At 43.8% G+C, this 11828-nt stretch overlaps 1 protein-coding gene across 11 annotated transcripts in view; it reads left to right on the top strand.

Moving 5' to 3' along the window:
- The first annotated feature begins 1003 nt into the window (after positions 1-1003).
- The window catches only part of ZNF462 (zinc finger protein 462), a 140790-nt gene continuing 129965 nt past the window's right edge, over positions 1004-11828 (top strand). For 3 of the 11 annotated variants that reach the window (XR_011506302.1, XM_070519083.1, XM_070519075.1), the window contains exon 1: positions 5987-7181. The gene's annotated coding sequence lies outside the window, so the exon portion shown is untranslated. Of the gene's footprint in view, positions 4065-5981; positions 7182-7465; positions 7884-8031; positions 8678-8721; positions 9986-11828 lie in introns of those variants that run through there. The other 8 variants (XM_070519085.1, XM_070519078.1, XR_011506304.1 and 5 more) reach the window with 7 other exon arrangements.

The raw sequence follows: 11828 nt of genomic DNA, 5'->3' as shown, positions 1-11828 counted from the left end.
GAACTTAGGTTGAATCATCCAATCTCTTTGGTCCTAAATTTCCTTTTGTAATAAAATGTACTCAAAGTGACCACTCAAATCTTCCTGTTGTCGCTGTGAAAAGCAAATTAAATTATCTTTGTGAAAAAGTTACTGTACCACTTTTATTAGCAGTATTAATAAGCTGTTTGAAACAATTTTTAATTACCAGACACATAAAAGTAGATTCTATCATTTAATTTTAAAATCTTTCTAGATACTTAAAACAGATAATTGACAAGTGAATTCAAACAAAGCAGTTGACTCCATAGGATATGTATGTATGTGTATATATGTACATACATATATAGATGCATATATAGTATATATAAATATATAACAGATTATATATAAGTTCTGCCTTTTCTGAATTTTTATAATGAGAAGTCAACTTACTATTGACTGGTGTATTTCCTTTCAAGGTGATTTGTGTGTGTGTGTGTGTGTGCGTGTGCGTGCATTATGAAAAAATAATCAGTGATCATAATTTTTGTATCTAGGTCTTTTATCCAGGCCATTTTTCTATTTAATTACTAAATCTACATAAACAATTTTAAACTGCCTAATATGTCATAGAGAGGATATATGATTTACTTAGCCATTCTTCTTCTCCTCTTATCACATTATTTTCAATTACTTAACCTGTATCTTTTTCTTTTGCATAAATCTTTTCTACATTTCTGTTTCCTTAGAGCAGATTCTAAGAGGAGGAATTAATGGGACAAAAAGTGTCAGAATTTTAAGACTTTAAATATATATTGTTAAATTGCACTAAAAAGGCTGGTGCTAATTTTTAATTCCTACTAAGAATATATAGTCAGACAGCTTAATACAGGGGTATGCAAGCCACCACTAGCCCACATAATTTTTTTCCTATTTTTTCAATTATAAAAGTGATTCATATTTGTATACAAAAATAATTCAAAAACACTTTCTTTTCCATCTCTCTCACTCCGTACAATTAAAAATTTGGCATGTATGTATGCTATCAGATTGCTTTTTAATCCAAAAATGTTTTTATTATTTTAATTTTAATAGCAATATATTTATTTTGATATGTATTGAAAGTGTATTTAAAGATAGCTCATCAGACTTGTGATTTCATGGGTATTATTGCTTCTGATGAAGCTACGACTTTTTTAAAAGTTGATTTAAAACTAATATATATTAAATAAATTACAGTACAAGTAGCGTGGGAATGTAAAGAAAAGAAATCTTAACAAAAAAAGAAATCTTGAAGGTGAAAGGAGAATGATAACTTTAGGAAGCTGCAATGGAGGCATAGTTTTTAGAGCTAATTGCCCCTGACAAGCTCTGTGTTCCTGACCAAGTTACATCCCCTCTCTGGGCTTCAGTTTAAGTTCGGGTGGTAGTAGGAATCTGGAAATACTGGTCTTTCAGCTAGAAGGGGTGCCTCAACAAATAGGCAACCTTTCAGCTGAGTCTTTTTCTTCTGAATTTTGGTGGATCATAGTTGAACAAAAGTTGCTCTCTTTCCTAAAAAGATCCTCTCTCGTAAGAATTTCTTGGTGAATTATGAGTTAAGGCAAGACAGTGACTTTAAAATGAAATCCAAAAATTTTATTTTAACAAAATATTACTTCTCAATAACTCCATAGTACGAAGAGAAATGTTCAAATTCATCACAGTCTCCTTATCGGCCAAATTCCTGTATTGCTTTTGAGTAAGTCAAAAATATAAAGTTCTATAACCAAGAAATGTGATTTTAAAGTTAGTGGTTCATAAAGTAGATCATGCATTAAGATTTTAACTCATCTCTTATTCCTCTTTGTATCCCTATGTTCAGTTCTGAGTATGGCATACTGTAGATTCTAGACAAATATTCAATGGGTAAATGATATTACACATGAATGTTCCATATTACAGTAACTAGTTTGATAGAACTGTAAGTTTAACTTCTACCTATAGGAGAAAGACTTTAATTTTAGAACATCGCTATTGATACATCTTCTTTGGTATCCAAAGGTATGTATATGAAGATTTATACAGAGTAAGTTTAATATAAGTTATTGCAATTTCTCTTTGAGAGCTGTCCAGAATCATGAAATCATCCACCTTTGTCTTCTTTCCGTCACTTCTCCTAGGCATGGACGCCAGTCAACTAGTTACATATGTTTAAATGTGGGTTTAAGAGAATATATTGATTTTTCTGTAACAGATCAAAAAGAGGGTGTGCTAGTGACTTTATTTTCATGATATTTGGAGGGTCCATAATTACCCAATTTGGAGTTTTCAGAAAAACATTTTAAAGACTGACTACTTTCCAACAAGAGTAAAAGATCTCAAGAATTCAAAATAAATAACCCATTGAAAATCACGAACAATCTCAAATAGTAAAAAGACTATATTGAGTTGCATGGAAAGCAGTTTCGCAAAGGTAGGAAAACACCAAGTTCAAGGGGTACGTCACAATATGGTCAAATGTTTAAGGATGGAATAATTAAGACTTCTGAAAAAGCCATACTCTCTATTCATCTAGTCTCTGTTTTGCCAAAATCATCAGCTTGAACAGTTTTCCAGCTGGAATTTAGAAAGTGGGGTTATAAACTGGGGTTTTTTTTTTTTTGGTATAGTTTTCAGGAAGTAGGAGAATTTTTCCATTTTTATATGATAGAAAATAAATATTGAAACAATGACATTAGAGCATCTATACACTCTTGTTTCAATTGAAATTCTATCTTTTTAATGTAGCCTCTGGACCAAGTCTTCATTCTTTCCATGATTCCTTCCTGCTGGTGACAGAGACTCCTGTCCCCCCAAAATCTTTTCTTTGAGAGATGTGGGTGGCCTCCTTTCCTAAACCTTTAGAGACCAAAATGATTTATAGACTATCCCTCTCCTGCGGGAGTTGGGCAAGTAGTGGATCATATTTGCATGGGTCACCCTGATAATAGGACTCCACTGTTTCTTGAACTAAAATCTTAAGATTTATTGTTCTATTAATGCTCATAAAGTCACTCTTTTGATGAGCCATAATTTCCCTTTATGAGGAGTCTGTATGCCAGTCACCCATGATAAGGGAGAAGAAAGTCCAGACTTCCAACATATTCATATTTCCTGGCAGATTAATAAAGTCTTGAAATCCCATATGACTCCAGGGGAAAATGGCATAGGGTACAGTAACAAAAAGCAAATTTCACAGCGTCAACATGTGCCCATGAGACTTCCCTCACAATGTTGGCTGTGTACAAAACCTAAGCTTTTCCATTTTAATTAAAAAACTTAGAAATTAACCCTCCTGGTGGAGAAGATAACCCACCAACTAGGCTTGTATTATCTTTGTGAATATTCTTAGGGAATGAAATAGCAGGAGGTGTGAACTTTCTCCTGCTTATCTTAATGGTCCGCTAATGGCAAAGCATAATTAGTTACTTAAGTGCCAAGTTTATCAAGATTTTCGCTAAAACCTTCAGCCACAGCGCTTTCCTTGAATGACCCAGCTTTGATTTATCCAATTGCTTTACTATCATTTGAAAGAAAACTGCCCCCAATAAAAACAAGCGAACAAAAAGCCCACTCCCCCACCATGTGTAAGTTCTTCCAATTCCTTTAGCTGCATAGTTAAGGCACTTGGGACTCCAAAAAGTCGAAAAGATTGTGTAAGGCATCATTAATTGAAATTTTAGCCTTCCCACATTCAAAAAGCACGGCTGTGCAGCAGTTTTGCAGTAATTCGCTTCACGGCTTTGAGAAGTCAATAAGCTTCTAAATCAGAAGATGGTCTTCTAAAGAGTATCCCATATTTGGGATGGAAACTTAGCCATTGTACCTTTCCCCCAGTGCACCCGCATGAGAAGCCCGAAAGCCACCTATCTGCCCCATCGGTCTCTGGATCTCCTCGCTGCCTTTGTCCCTTCTGGATGTGGAGGCTTGGAGAGGAGGTTTAGTTTCCAAGGATTGGAGCGTTTGAAGGGCGGGGCCATCTCCAAGTCCATCTCCCCTTTTTGTCCTCTTCTCCTGGGACGGGAGGGAGGAGCCAGGTCCCCCGCAGCCGGTTCGGGAGCTCTCTAGCTCGGTCGCTCGAGGTGAGTGTGAAAGGGCGGCAGCCCGTTTAATTGCAGCGCAGGTTAATTTCTGGAGTTCACCGCAGTCGGTCTGCCAGCCGCTTCCCCGGTCTTTGCCAAGTGGGTTTATGAGGTCTGAGGCGTGTTGGGGCGCGCTCACGTTCTCGCGAAAGGCTCCTCCCCAGGGCTCATTTCCCCACTGCGGGAAGCCCTTTGGTGCCCCAGGAGCCTTGGGTTTCCTCTGACCCCGTCGCTTCTTCCTCCCGCCCCACCGCCTGCTTCCCTGCGCCCCTGCCCCCAGGGAAGGGCGGCCCCCATCTTAGGACTTCCGACCCCAGCCAACCCAGAAGGTACCTTCACGTCGATGAAGATTTTATCACAGCCTCCAAAACCCAGCAGTAATAGGAGCTTTCAATCTTGAAATACGATTGTTATTTTCCCGGTGCAGAGCTTGACAGAAAAAGTCAGCTTTTTATTAAAGACAAAGAGGTAAATTATCAGCCGGGGCACTGAAGGGACGGCGGAGACCTGGCGCGCTTCCTCCCGTTGCCACGAGGAATTTATGGGGGAGCGACGGCCAGCGCTTCAGACACCCCTGGGGTCCCGGGGGGAGGAGCTCGGGGCAGAAGGACTTCCCCAGGTCCCTCCAGGCACCTGGAAAGGGGAGTCCTCCCAGTTCTGCACAAAGCCAGGGTCATTTCAGTCCTGACCAGCCTTACCGTCCTCCTCTCTCCTTTCTTCTTTCTCTTCTTTCTTTGGCTCCCGTTTCCCTTTCGCCTCTGAGCTTTCTCCTCCTTGTTCTCCTCTCCCTACTTTTTCTCTTCTCTCTCCTCGCCTTTCCTCTCCCTCCCCCTCCTTTCTTCTCCACCGCACGCGTAGAGTGTCATTTATTTATTTATTTATCACCCCCGCCATCAACACCCTTTTAGGGCTCCCAAGCTTTTTAGTGCGAGTGGGAGGAGAAAAGGGCAGGAAGTGTTGACTAGAAGGGGGTGAAATCGTGCCTCTGGGTGAGAGATTCTGCCCCGGAATAAACGATGGGGAAAAATCTTGGAAAACGAGGATTCAGATCTGTTTATGAAACCCCGCTATCCGATGGGAACCAACTCCGCGCGCGTCTCCTCCTCCCCTTTTATTGTATAGGTTTATGGGTGTATCTTCCCGGATGGTTCTTTGCGGGGGTGGGGAGTGAGTATTAGAGAGGACAATCTTGCCCTGGACCCTCGACACTGCGCCTTCTCACCGGATGCGCGCTCCCCATGCAAAGGAATCCAGCAACATCCCCCAATTCAGACGCGGACAAAAGAAACTTTAATTAAGGTCTCTGCCCCGCGCGCTGCGTGTTTCTCTCTCCCGAGGCTGTTGATGTCCAACTCGAGGATGCGAGAAATAGAAATGGTACACCCTGCCCATGCCCTTGAACTTGAATTGCTCCTGACTTGCTGTATTGATTTTTTTATACTGTAGGCAAACCCGCCCCCCCCCCCCCCCCATCAGATTTACGCCTTAGGAGACATTAGACCTGGTAAGAGAGAAGGGTAAAACCTACTCTTTTGCGAAAAAAAAAAAAAAAAAAGTTCAGAACGATTTGGGGAAAATTACACTAAATAAAAATTCAAGGTGTGAAAGCTTCATCTTGGCTCTCTTGTCTTCAACACCATGACACCTTATCATTAGGAGCGCTGATTGTTACTTTCCGAGCCTTTAGATGATCAGCCAGAAAGTGCAAACAACGCGGGGCCGGAGGGTGTAAAGTTATTTAAGTAGTCTTTTTTTTTTTTTTTTCTTTTGGTGCGCCGTCAAAACATTTCACAAGTTAGGAAAAGAAAGTGGTGGTTCCGAGGCTCGGAATGACGGGTTCTTAACCTCCCCCATCCCCCCTTGCCATATCAGAAAAGAAATAAAATGCACAATGACCCTTTATTTCGGGGGAGAAGCCTTCAAAATACGTGCCAGTAATGGACAATTTGAGCTTTTCACTGGAGATACTCACACCGCAAGCTGGAAAGGGATTAAAAAGCCCCACGTGGTTGATCTGGGTTTAGACTTGCAACCTCTAGTTCCCCATGTATGTTCTTTGCAAAGATTGGCCTCTAGATGGATGCGTGTGAGGGACTCTCTGGGGCCGGGGCTCGGCGCCTCGGGCAGGGCTGATGGTGGGAGCGCTATGAGCGGCGGGGCAGGGTCCTCACGGGGGGCTTCCTCTACCGGCCAGGGCGGCCGGGCGCCTCCGGGACGCGAGCGCGCACGCCTCAGCCCGGCCGCCGCGCTCCTCGTACCGCCTTCTCCGCAGGTCTTTATTCATCTCATCTCCCTCTTCCCCTTCTCCTCCTCCTTTGCCTCCTTCTCCTCCTCTTCCTCCTCCTCCTCCACCACCACCACCTCCTCCTCCGCCGCTGCCACCTCCTCCTCTTGCATCTCACTGGCCTGGCTCTGTGTTGCTCTGAGTGACAAAGACAATGTCCCAGCCTTAACTTTGCAACCACCTTGCCTCCTTCTGGGGTTCGGCGGGGGGGAGGGGGGACAGCAGCCGCAGCCTCAGCATCTCCTCCAGCTTCTCCTTCTGCTCTTCTCCAGCTCTTGGATAATTCTTCCCCCTTTAGCCCCCCAGCCCTCTCCTCATTTCTTTCTTTCTTTCTTTTTTCTTCCTCTCTCCTGCACGTTGTTGTTGTTATTAGAAAGGCTTCGCGCACCCCCTGGTGCTCTGGCGTTTTGTGTGGCAGGAGAAGATTGTCTTCCTTCTCTCTTTCTGTCTTGCTTTCTCTCCCTCTGGTTGCTCATTATTCAGAGAGAGACACAGAGGGAGGGAGAGAGAGAGAGCGCGCGAGGGAGAGGGAGGAGAGGAGAGAGAAGAGGAGAGAGAGAGGGGAGAGAGAGAGTGAGAGGGAGAGGGAGGGAGGGAGAGAGAGGGAGAGAGACGGATATCTCAGGTCATCTGCAGCTGCAGCGAGTCTGAGGAGCCGAGGAAGGCAGGGAAGATGGCGATCCTCCATTGCTGAGACCCGGCAGAAGCACATGAGACTCCCAAACAACTTCCACAACAATAACCCGAGCAGGAAGAGGAGAAAGAGAAAGAGGATAAGGAGGCGGTGGGGCTGGAGAACCCGAAACACCTCCCGGCGCCGGGACGCTTCTTCTGTAAGTTACTGCAATTAACCACCACCTCGGGGTGGTCTGAGTGCTCCGGGGAGGAGAGCGCGGGGTGGTGGAGGCACAAACGCGCTCATTCATTCGGCCAAGGAGGGTTGGCGGAGCGGGGAGGAGAGGAAGTCCCCTGCATGGACTGGCTGTTGGAAGAGGAGAAGAAGCAAGAGAGAAGAGGAGGAGGAGGGGGAGGAGGGAGAACAGGAGGGGGAGGAGGAAGAGGAGGAGGAGGAGAAGCGAGGGAGGAAGAGGAGGAGGAGGAAGAGGAGGAAGAGGGGGAGGAGGAGAAGGAGAAGGTGGTGGTGGTGGCAGTGGAGGTGGCTGTGCTTTTCCTGCTGGCTGCTCCTTCTGCTGGGGGGAGCGGAGCGCTGTGGCTTAATTAATTTCGTGTAGTTCTGTGGAGAGAAGAGAAAATGAAAGATGAGTGAGAAGAGAGCTGGAGGCTTAGGATGGATGCTCCGAGTGTGGGGACAGGAGTAGGGACAGACAGGGGGCGGAGGGCGGGAGGCGAGGAGACCTGAGCCGAGAGCCAGAGGGAGCGAGCGAGGGGCAGAGGAGGGAGCGCTCCGAGCCGCCCCGACCTGAGCGGGTTGACCTCTTTCTTTCTCTGTCCCTCTCCTTCCTTTGCCCCCCTCTGTCTGCCTGTCCCCCGCCCGATGGCAAAGCCTTGCGGACTGGCACCCCCCTCTTCCTCAGGTATTTGGCTCTCTCTCTCTCTCTCTCTCTCCCCGAAGTTGGGATGCGGGGTCGGGATGTGTTGGGGGGTGGCTGCTGCTGCTGCTGCTGCTGCTGAGGGAGGCGAGGAGTGGGGGGCACGGCCCGGGTGGGGGTGGCAGGTTCAGGAGCAGCTGAGGAGCTGTCTCCAGGCTGGGGGGTTCAGAAGCGTCTGGTGGAGGAGGACAACGGTTTCTGGAGAGGAGAAGCCATTACACACGCTTGGCTCTCCTCTAAGGAGGGGAGAAAAGAAGGCAGGGGCCTGGGGGTCGCCTCACTCCTGGTGCAGTTCCCAGGGGTCTGCCCTCCTTCCAGGCACGAGGGGAAGCCGCAGCCGCCCCCCATTGGAGCAGCCCCTCTCTTTCCCTTTCTTTATCTCCCTGTCCTCCATTTGCAAGCTGTCTGCTTTGGTTCCAGTCCAGACTCCAAAACACAAAGCTCCTTCTCACGTTCATTCTCCAGGCTTTTCACCATTCCTGAAGGAACCCTCATTTTCTTTTCATTGTAGCTTCTAACCTACAGAGAGGGAGGGAGGCTGCCTGGAGTTCCTTTTATATTCCTCCCCTACCAAAAAAAAAAAAAAGTTTCATTTTTAAGCACGCGCCTGGGATGGGAAAAGACCAACCAGTTGGGGCTTTCTCCCAGGGCTCCCGGGGCTGTGTCTGAGTGTCTGTGTTGGCTGTTTGGTTTGCTCTGGTTTCGTTTCTGGAGGTGGCTTGGAGGTTTTTTGGAGGAAGTGTCTACCTAGTTTGGTTGAGAGCTGAGAACTGAGTCAGGTAAGCCGTGTCATGTTGTAACTCCACCAGAAAATGGAGGAGAGCGGGGTTTCCAGGAGACAAAGCTGAGATGAGAAGTGTTTATAAAATTATGGATGTCTCCATTTTGAAGCTCAGTTGGTGATGGCTGGAGGAGGCTTGCCTGCTCACTCCTTCTCCCTTTCCAGGGGGGAATGTGGTGGTGGTTCCTCACTGTCTATTCATTATGCAAGGAAATGAGGGGCTTTGAAGGGCTGCTGAGATTTTTCTCCCATCAAAGGAGTGCTTTCACAAGTTATTGAGGCGTTTGTTTCCATTTTAAAGTCAACTTTGGGAATTTTTTTTCTCTTTTTGAGTGGACCTGAAGGGTTTTGACCTTCAGGAAAGGCAAGGCAAAACCTTAAAACATTTTCCACTGAGGTCTTCACAGAACTTTAAGCTGCTCCAGGGCTCCTGAAACTCACCAGGAAATGTTATTTCCTCATTGTGAAGATGGTGGTGGCCCTAAGCTGAGATTTTGGAGTTCTGGGGCTTGGTTATCATCATGTTTTGATGTATTGTCAGACTTTATTGTCTGGTATGGGTTGGTTTCTGCAAAAAAAAAAAAAAAAGGAAAAGAAAAAACCCAACAACAAATCCTGTAAGATCTCAGAGGAACTCTAAGACTGGCTAACACCAGTTTCTCCAGAGTCTATGTTTCTCTTCAGGTTGTTCCATTTGTGTATTAGGCCTTCTGTTGTTTCCTTTGTTTCCCCCTTCCCTTCCAGTCTGCTGTTTTTTTCTGTGTTCTCAAGTACTGTGAGTCTTCAGAAATATCAGATGTCTTCTTAACAATGTCAGTATGGAACCAAATTTTTAAAATATTATGTCACTTGGGAAAACCTTATGTCCAGGTGTCTTCACCTTTTTAATTGGGAGGAATCTGTTAGTCTTAGAGGAAGACATTTTGTGAGGGTGATTTGAAGAAAGGACCCAGTCTTACCCCAGTCCACGCATTGATTGGAGTTCCTCACACGTTAGTTCTCGAGACTGTATGTAATTGATCCAAGGAAAGAGCTAAGTCCTGAAATGCTTGATGAATTTAGAAAAGCCAACCATGAAGATGTTGCTTTTCCATTAGGTAAGGTAGCCATCTTGAGGATGAGGGAAGATGTTGGAAGAATTGTAGATGGACTATTAAGGATAGGGAAGGAGGGCTCCACGGTGGAATGAAAACTTGGAGGAGATTCAGACCAATTAATACATTGTAAGAAGGTTGATTGGACCTTGTTTTCAACTAAGGAAAAATATAGAAAGGTACCAGCTTCAAGAGAAATAAGGAACACATTGGTGAGCAACTTATACCAGCTTTTTTCTTGCTTTGTTTTCTCATTATGTGTCAGATTTTTTGTGTGTAAAGTTCCTTCTGTCTCCAGTATTTTTGTGCATACTGAAATGGTTTTAGATTCCAGATGTAATTATATTCTATTGAGTAGCTGGTAGCAGTGTCATACAGCACAATGCTGTATATGACAACATCACATTTTTCAAACCAAACTGTTGTGTCATTAATTGAGGGTTATTGTTCCTCTGAGGAGTGTGAAAGGAGAGGAGAAACACATGGTTCTTTAGCTGATAATTGTCCCTGGTCAATGAAGTAAAACCCTGTTTTTTTGCAGACGAAGATGTATGGTTTTCAAGATTTTCAGTTGATGTGTATGCTCATTTAAAAATACTTCTCTTCAAATCTCTACTGCTTTATTAAAAACCTGGGCCTCTCCAAGAGCTCTCTTAAAAATCTTACTTGGAATCATCCCTTTTATTATTCATTTTTAAATATTATGTTTTGATACCATTACTTTGGCGCATAAGTGGAATGTTATCAGTGTTATATTTAAATTTGCTAATGCGTATGTGGATGCTACGTGTTGAGACTCAGAAGTTCAGATGCAATGGAATAAAAAGAGTTGTTTGGGAAAGTAATTACCATATAATTTTGCATCTAATTAACCATATATGTTTATGTAAACATAAATACATTATACCTTGATCTTGAAGCAAACTTCCATGATGCCTTTTTTGTTGTTATTGATCCCAGGACAACTGGTTAATTACTTATTTCAGTGGGGGGAGAGAAATCGGACAAACTGGTTGCCAGCCCAGTGGTTTGACTCACCACGTTTTTGACTTTGCATCCAAATGTTTTGGTGTCTTTATAGACAGTCTTACAGTTGAGCTTTTCTGCAGCGAAGAAATTAGGTATTTAAGAAGCATTTTAGAGTTTGAAAATATGGTCTAACTGGTTACCTGAGAGACATGTCCATCTCTGATGTCCTTGGTCATCATGCGAAGCACCATAATATTAAAGCCATGGATTCTGCCTTTTTCTGGACATACACATTCAACATAGGACAAGTATTTTGGATAAACCACTATGAGAGAAGTAAAGTGTCAAATTGAACGTTCTCTTTTGATGTCAAAGCTCAGAGATCCTTTTTGTGTTTGAAGCATCAAGTTGACGAAGCTCGTTATGCAAATTTTTGCCATAGCTCCAATATATCACACAGAGAAATCATTCTGGAGGAATATTTGTGAGCTATGATGCACACTGCCATAAAAAAGATTCTTGTTGGATCTTCGCATTCCGTAGTATCTCATTAGACTTATGTCCATGTAATTCATTGACCGCATTTCCTGAGGACTTGTTTTTTTCCCCCACTCTTTGGAGTTGGAGACAATTTTTAGACCAAAAAAAAAAGTGTGTGTGTGTATATATATATATATATATATATATATATATATATATAGTGGTCAGTTTTCCTAAAATAAAAGAATGGTAGAGTTGCCTTGGGAAAGATTTCCGTTTTCTGTGTGATGGAGTTTAATAGGTTCTAGTCTATCTTGAATTCTTTCCTGGTGTTGAGATTTCTTAGTGAAGGTAACTTTACTTATCTTCTTTGTGGTATGTGCCTTTATCAGACTTAGAGTTCATGTCTCAGGAGACAGAGCATTGACAAAGCTGCATTGAATGTTTCAAGCTGATGACTGGAGAACAGAGATGCTATTTCACAATGCCACACTCACAAGTTAGGAAATATGTAAATAATGAACTCAGCTTGCAAAGGGTCTGACATGAGTATATGATGGGATGATTGGTATATGGAAACGAAGGAAATTCAAAAGAAGTGGGAAA

This window comes from Equus asinus, chromosome 10 (genome assembly GCF_041296235.1).
Source record: "Equus asinus isolate D_3611 breed Donkey chromosome 10, EquAss-T2T_v2, whole genome shotgun sequence".
Taxonomy (NCBI): Eukaryota; Metazoa; Chordata; class Mammalia; order Perissodactyla; family Equidae; genus Equus; species Equus asinus.
The sequence above is the reverse complement of the archived record's forward strand: the minus strand, read 5'-3'. Positions and strand labels throughout refer to the sequence as shown.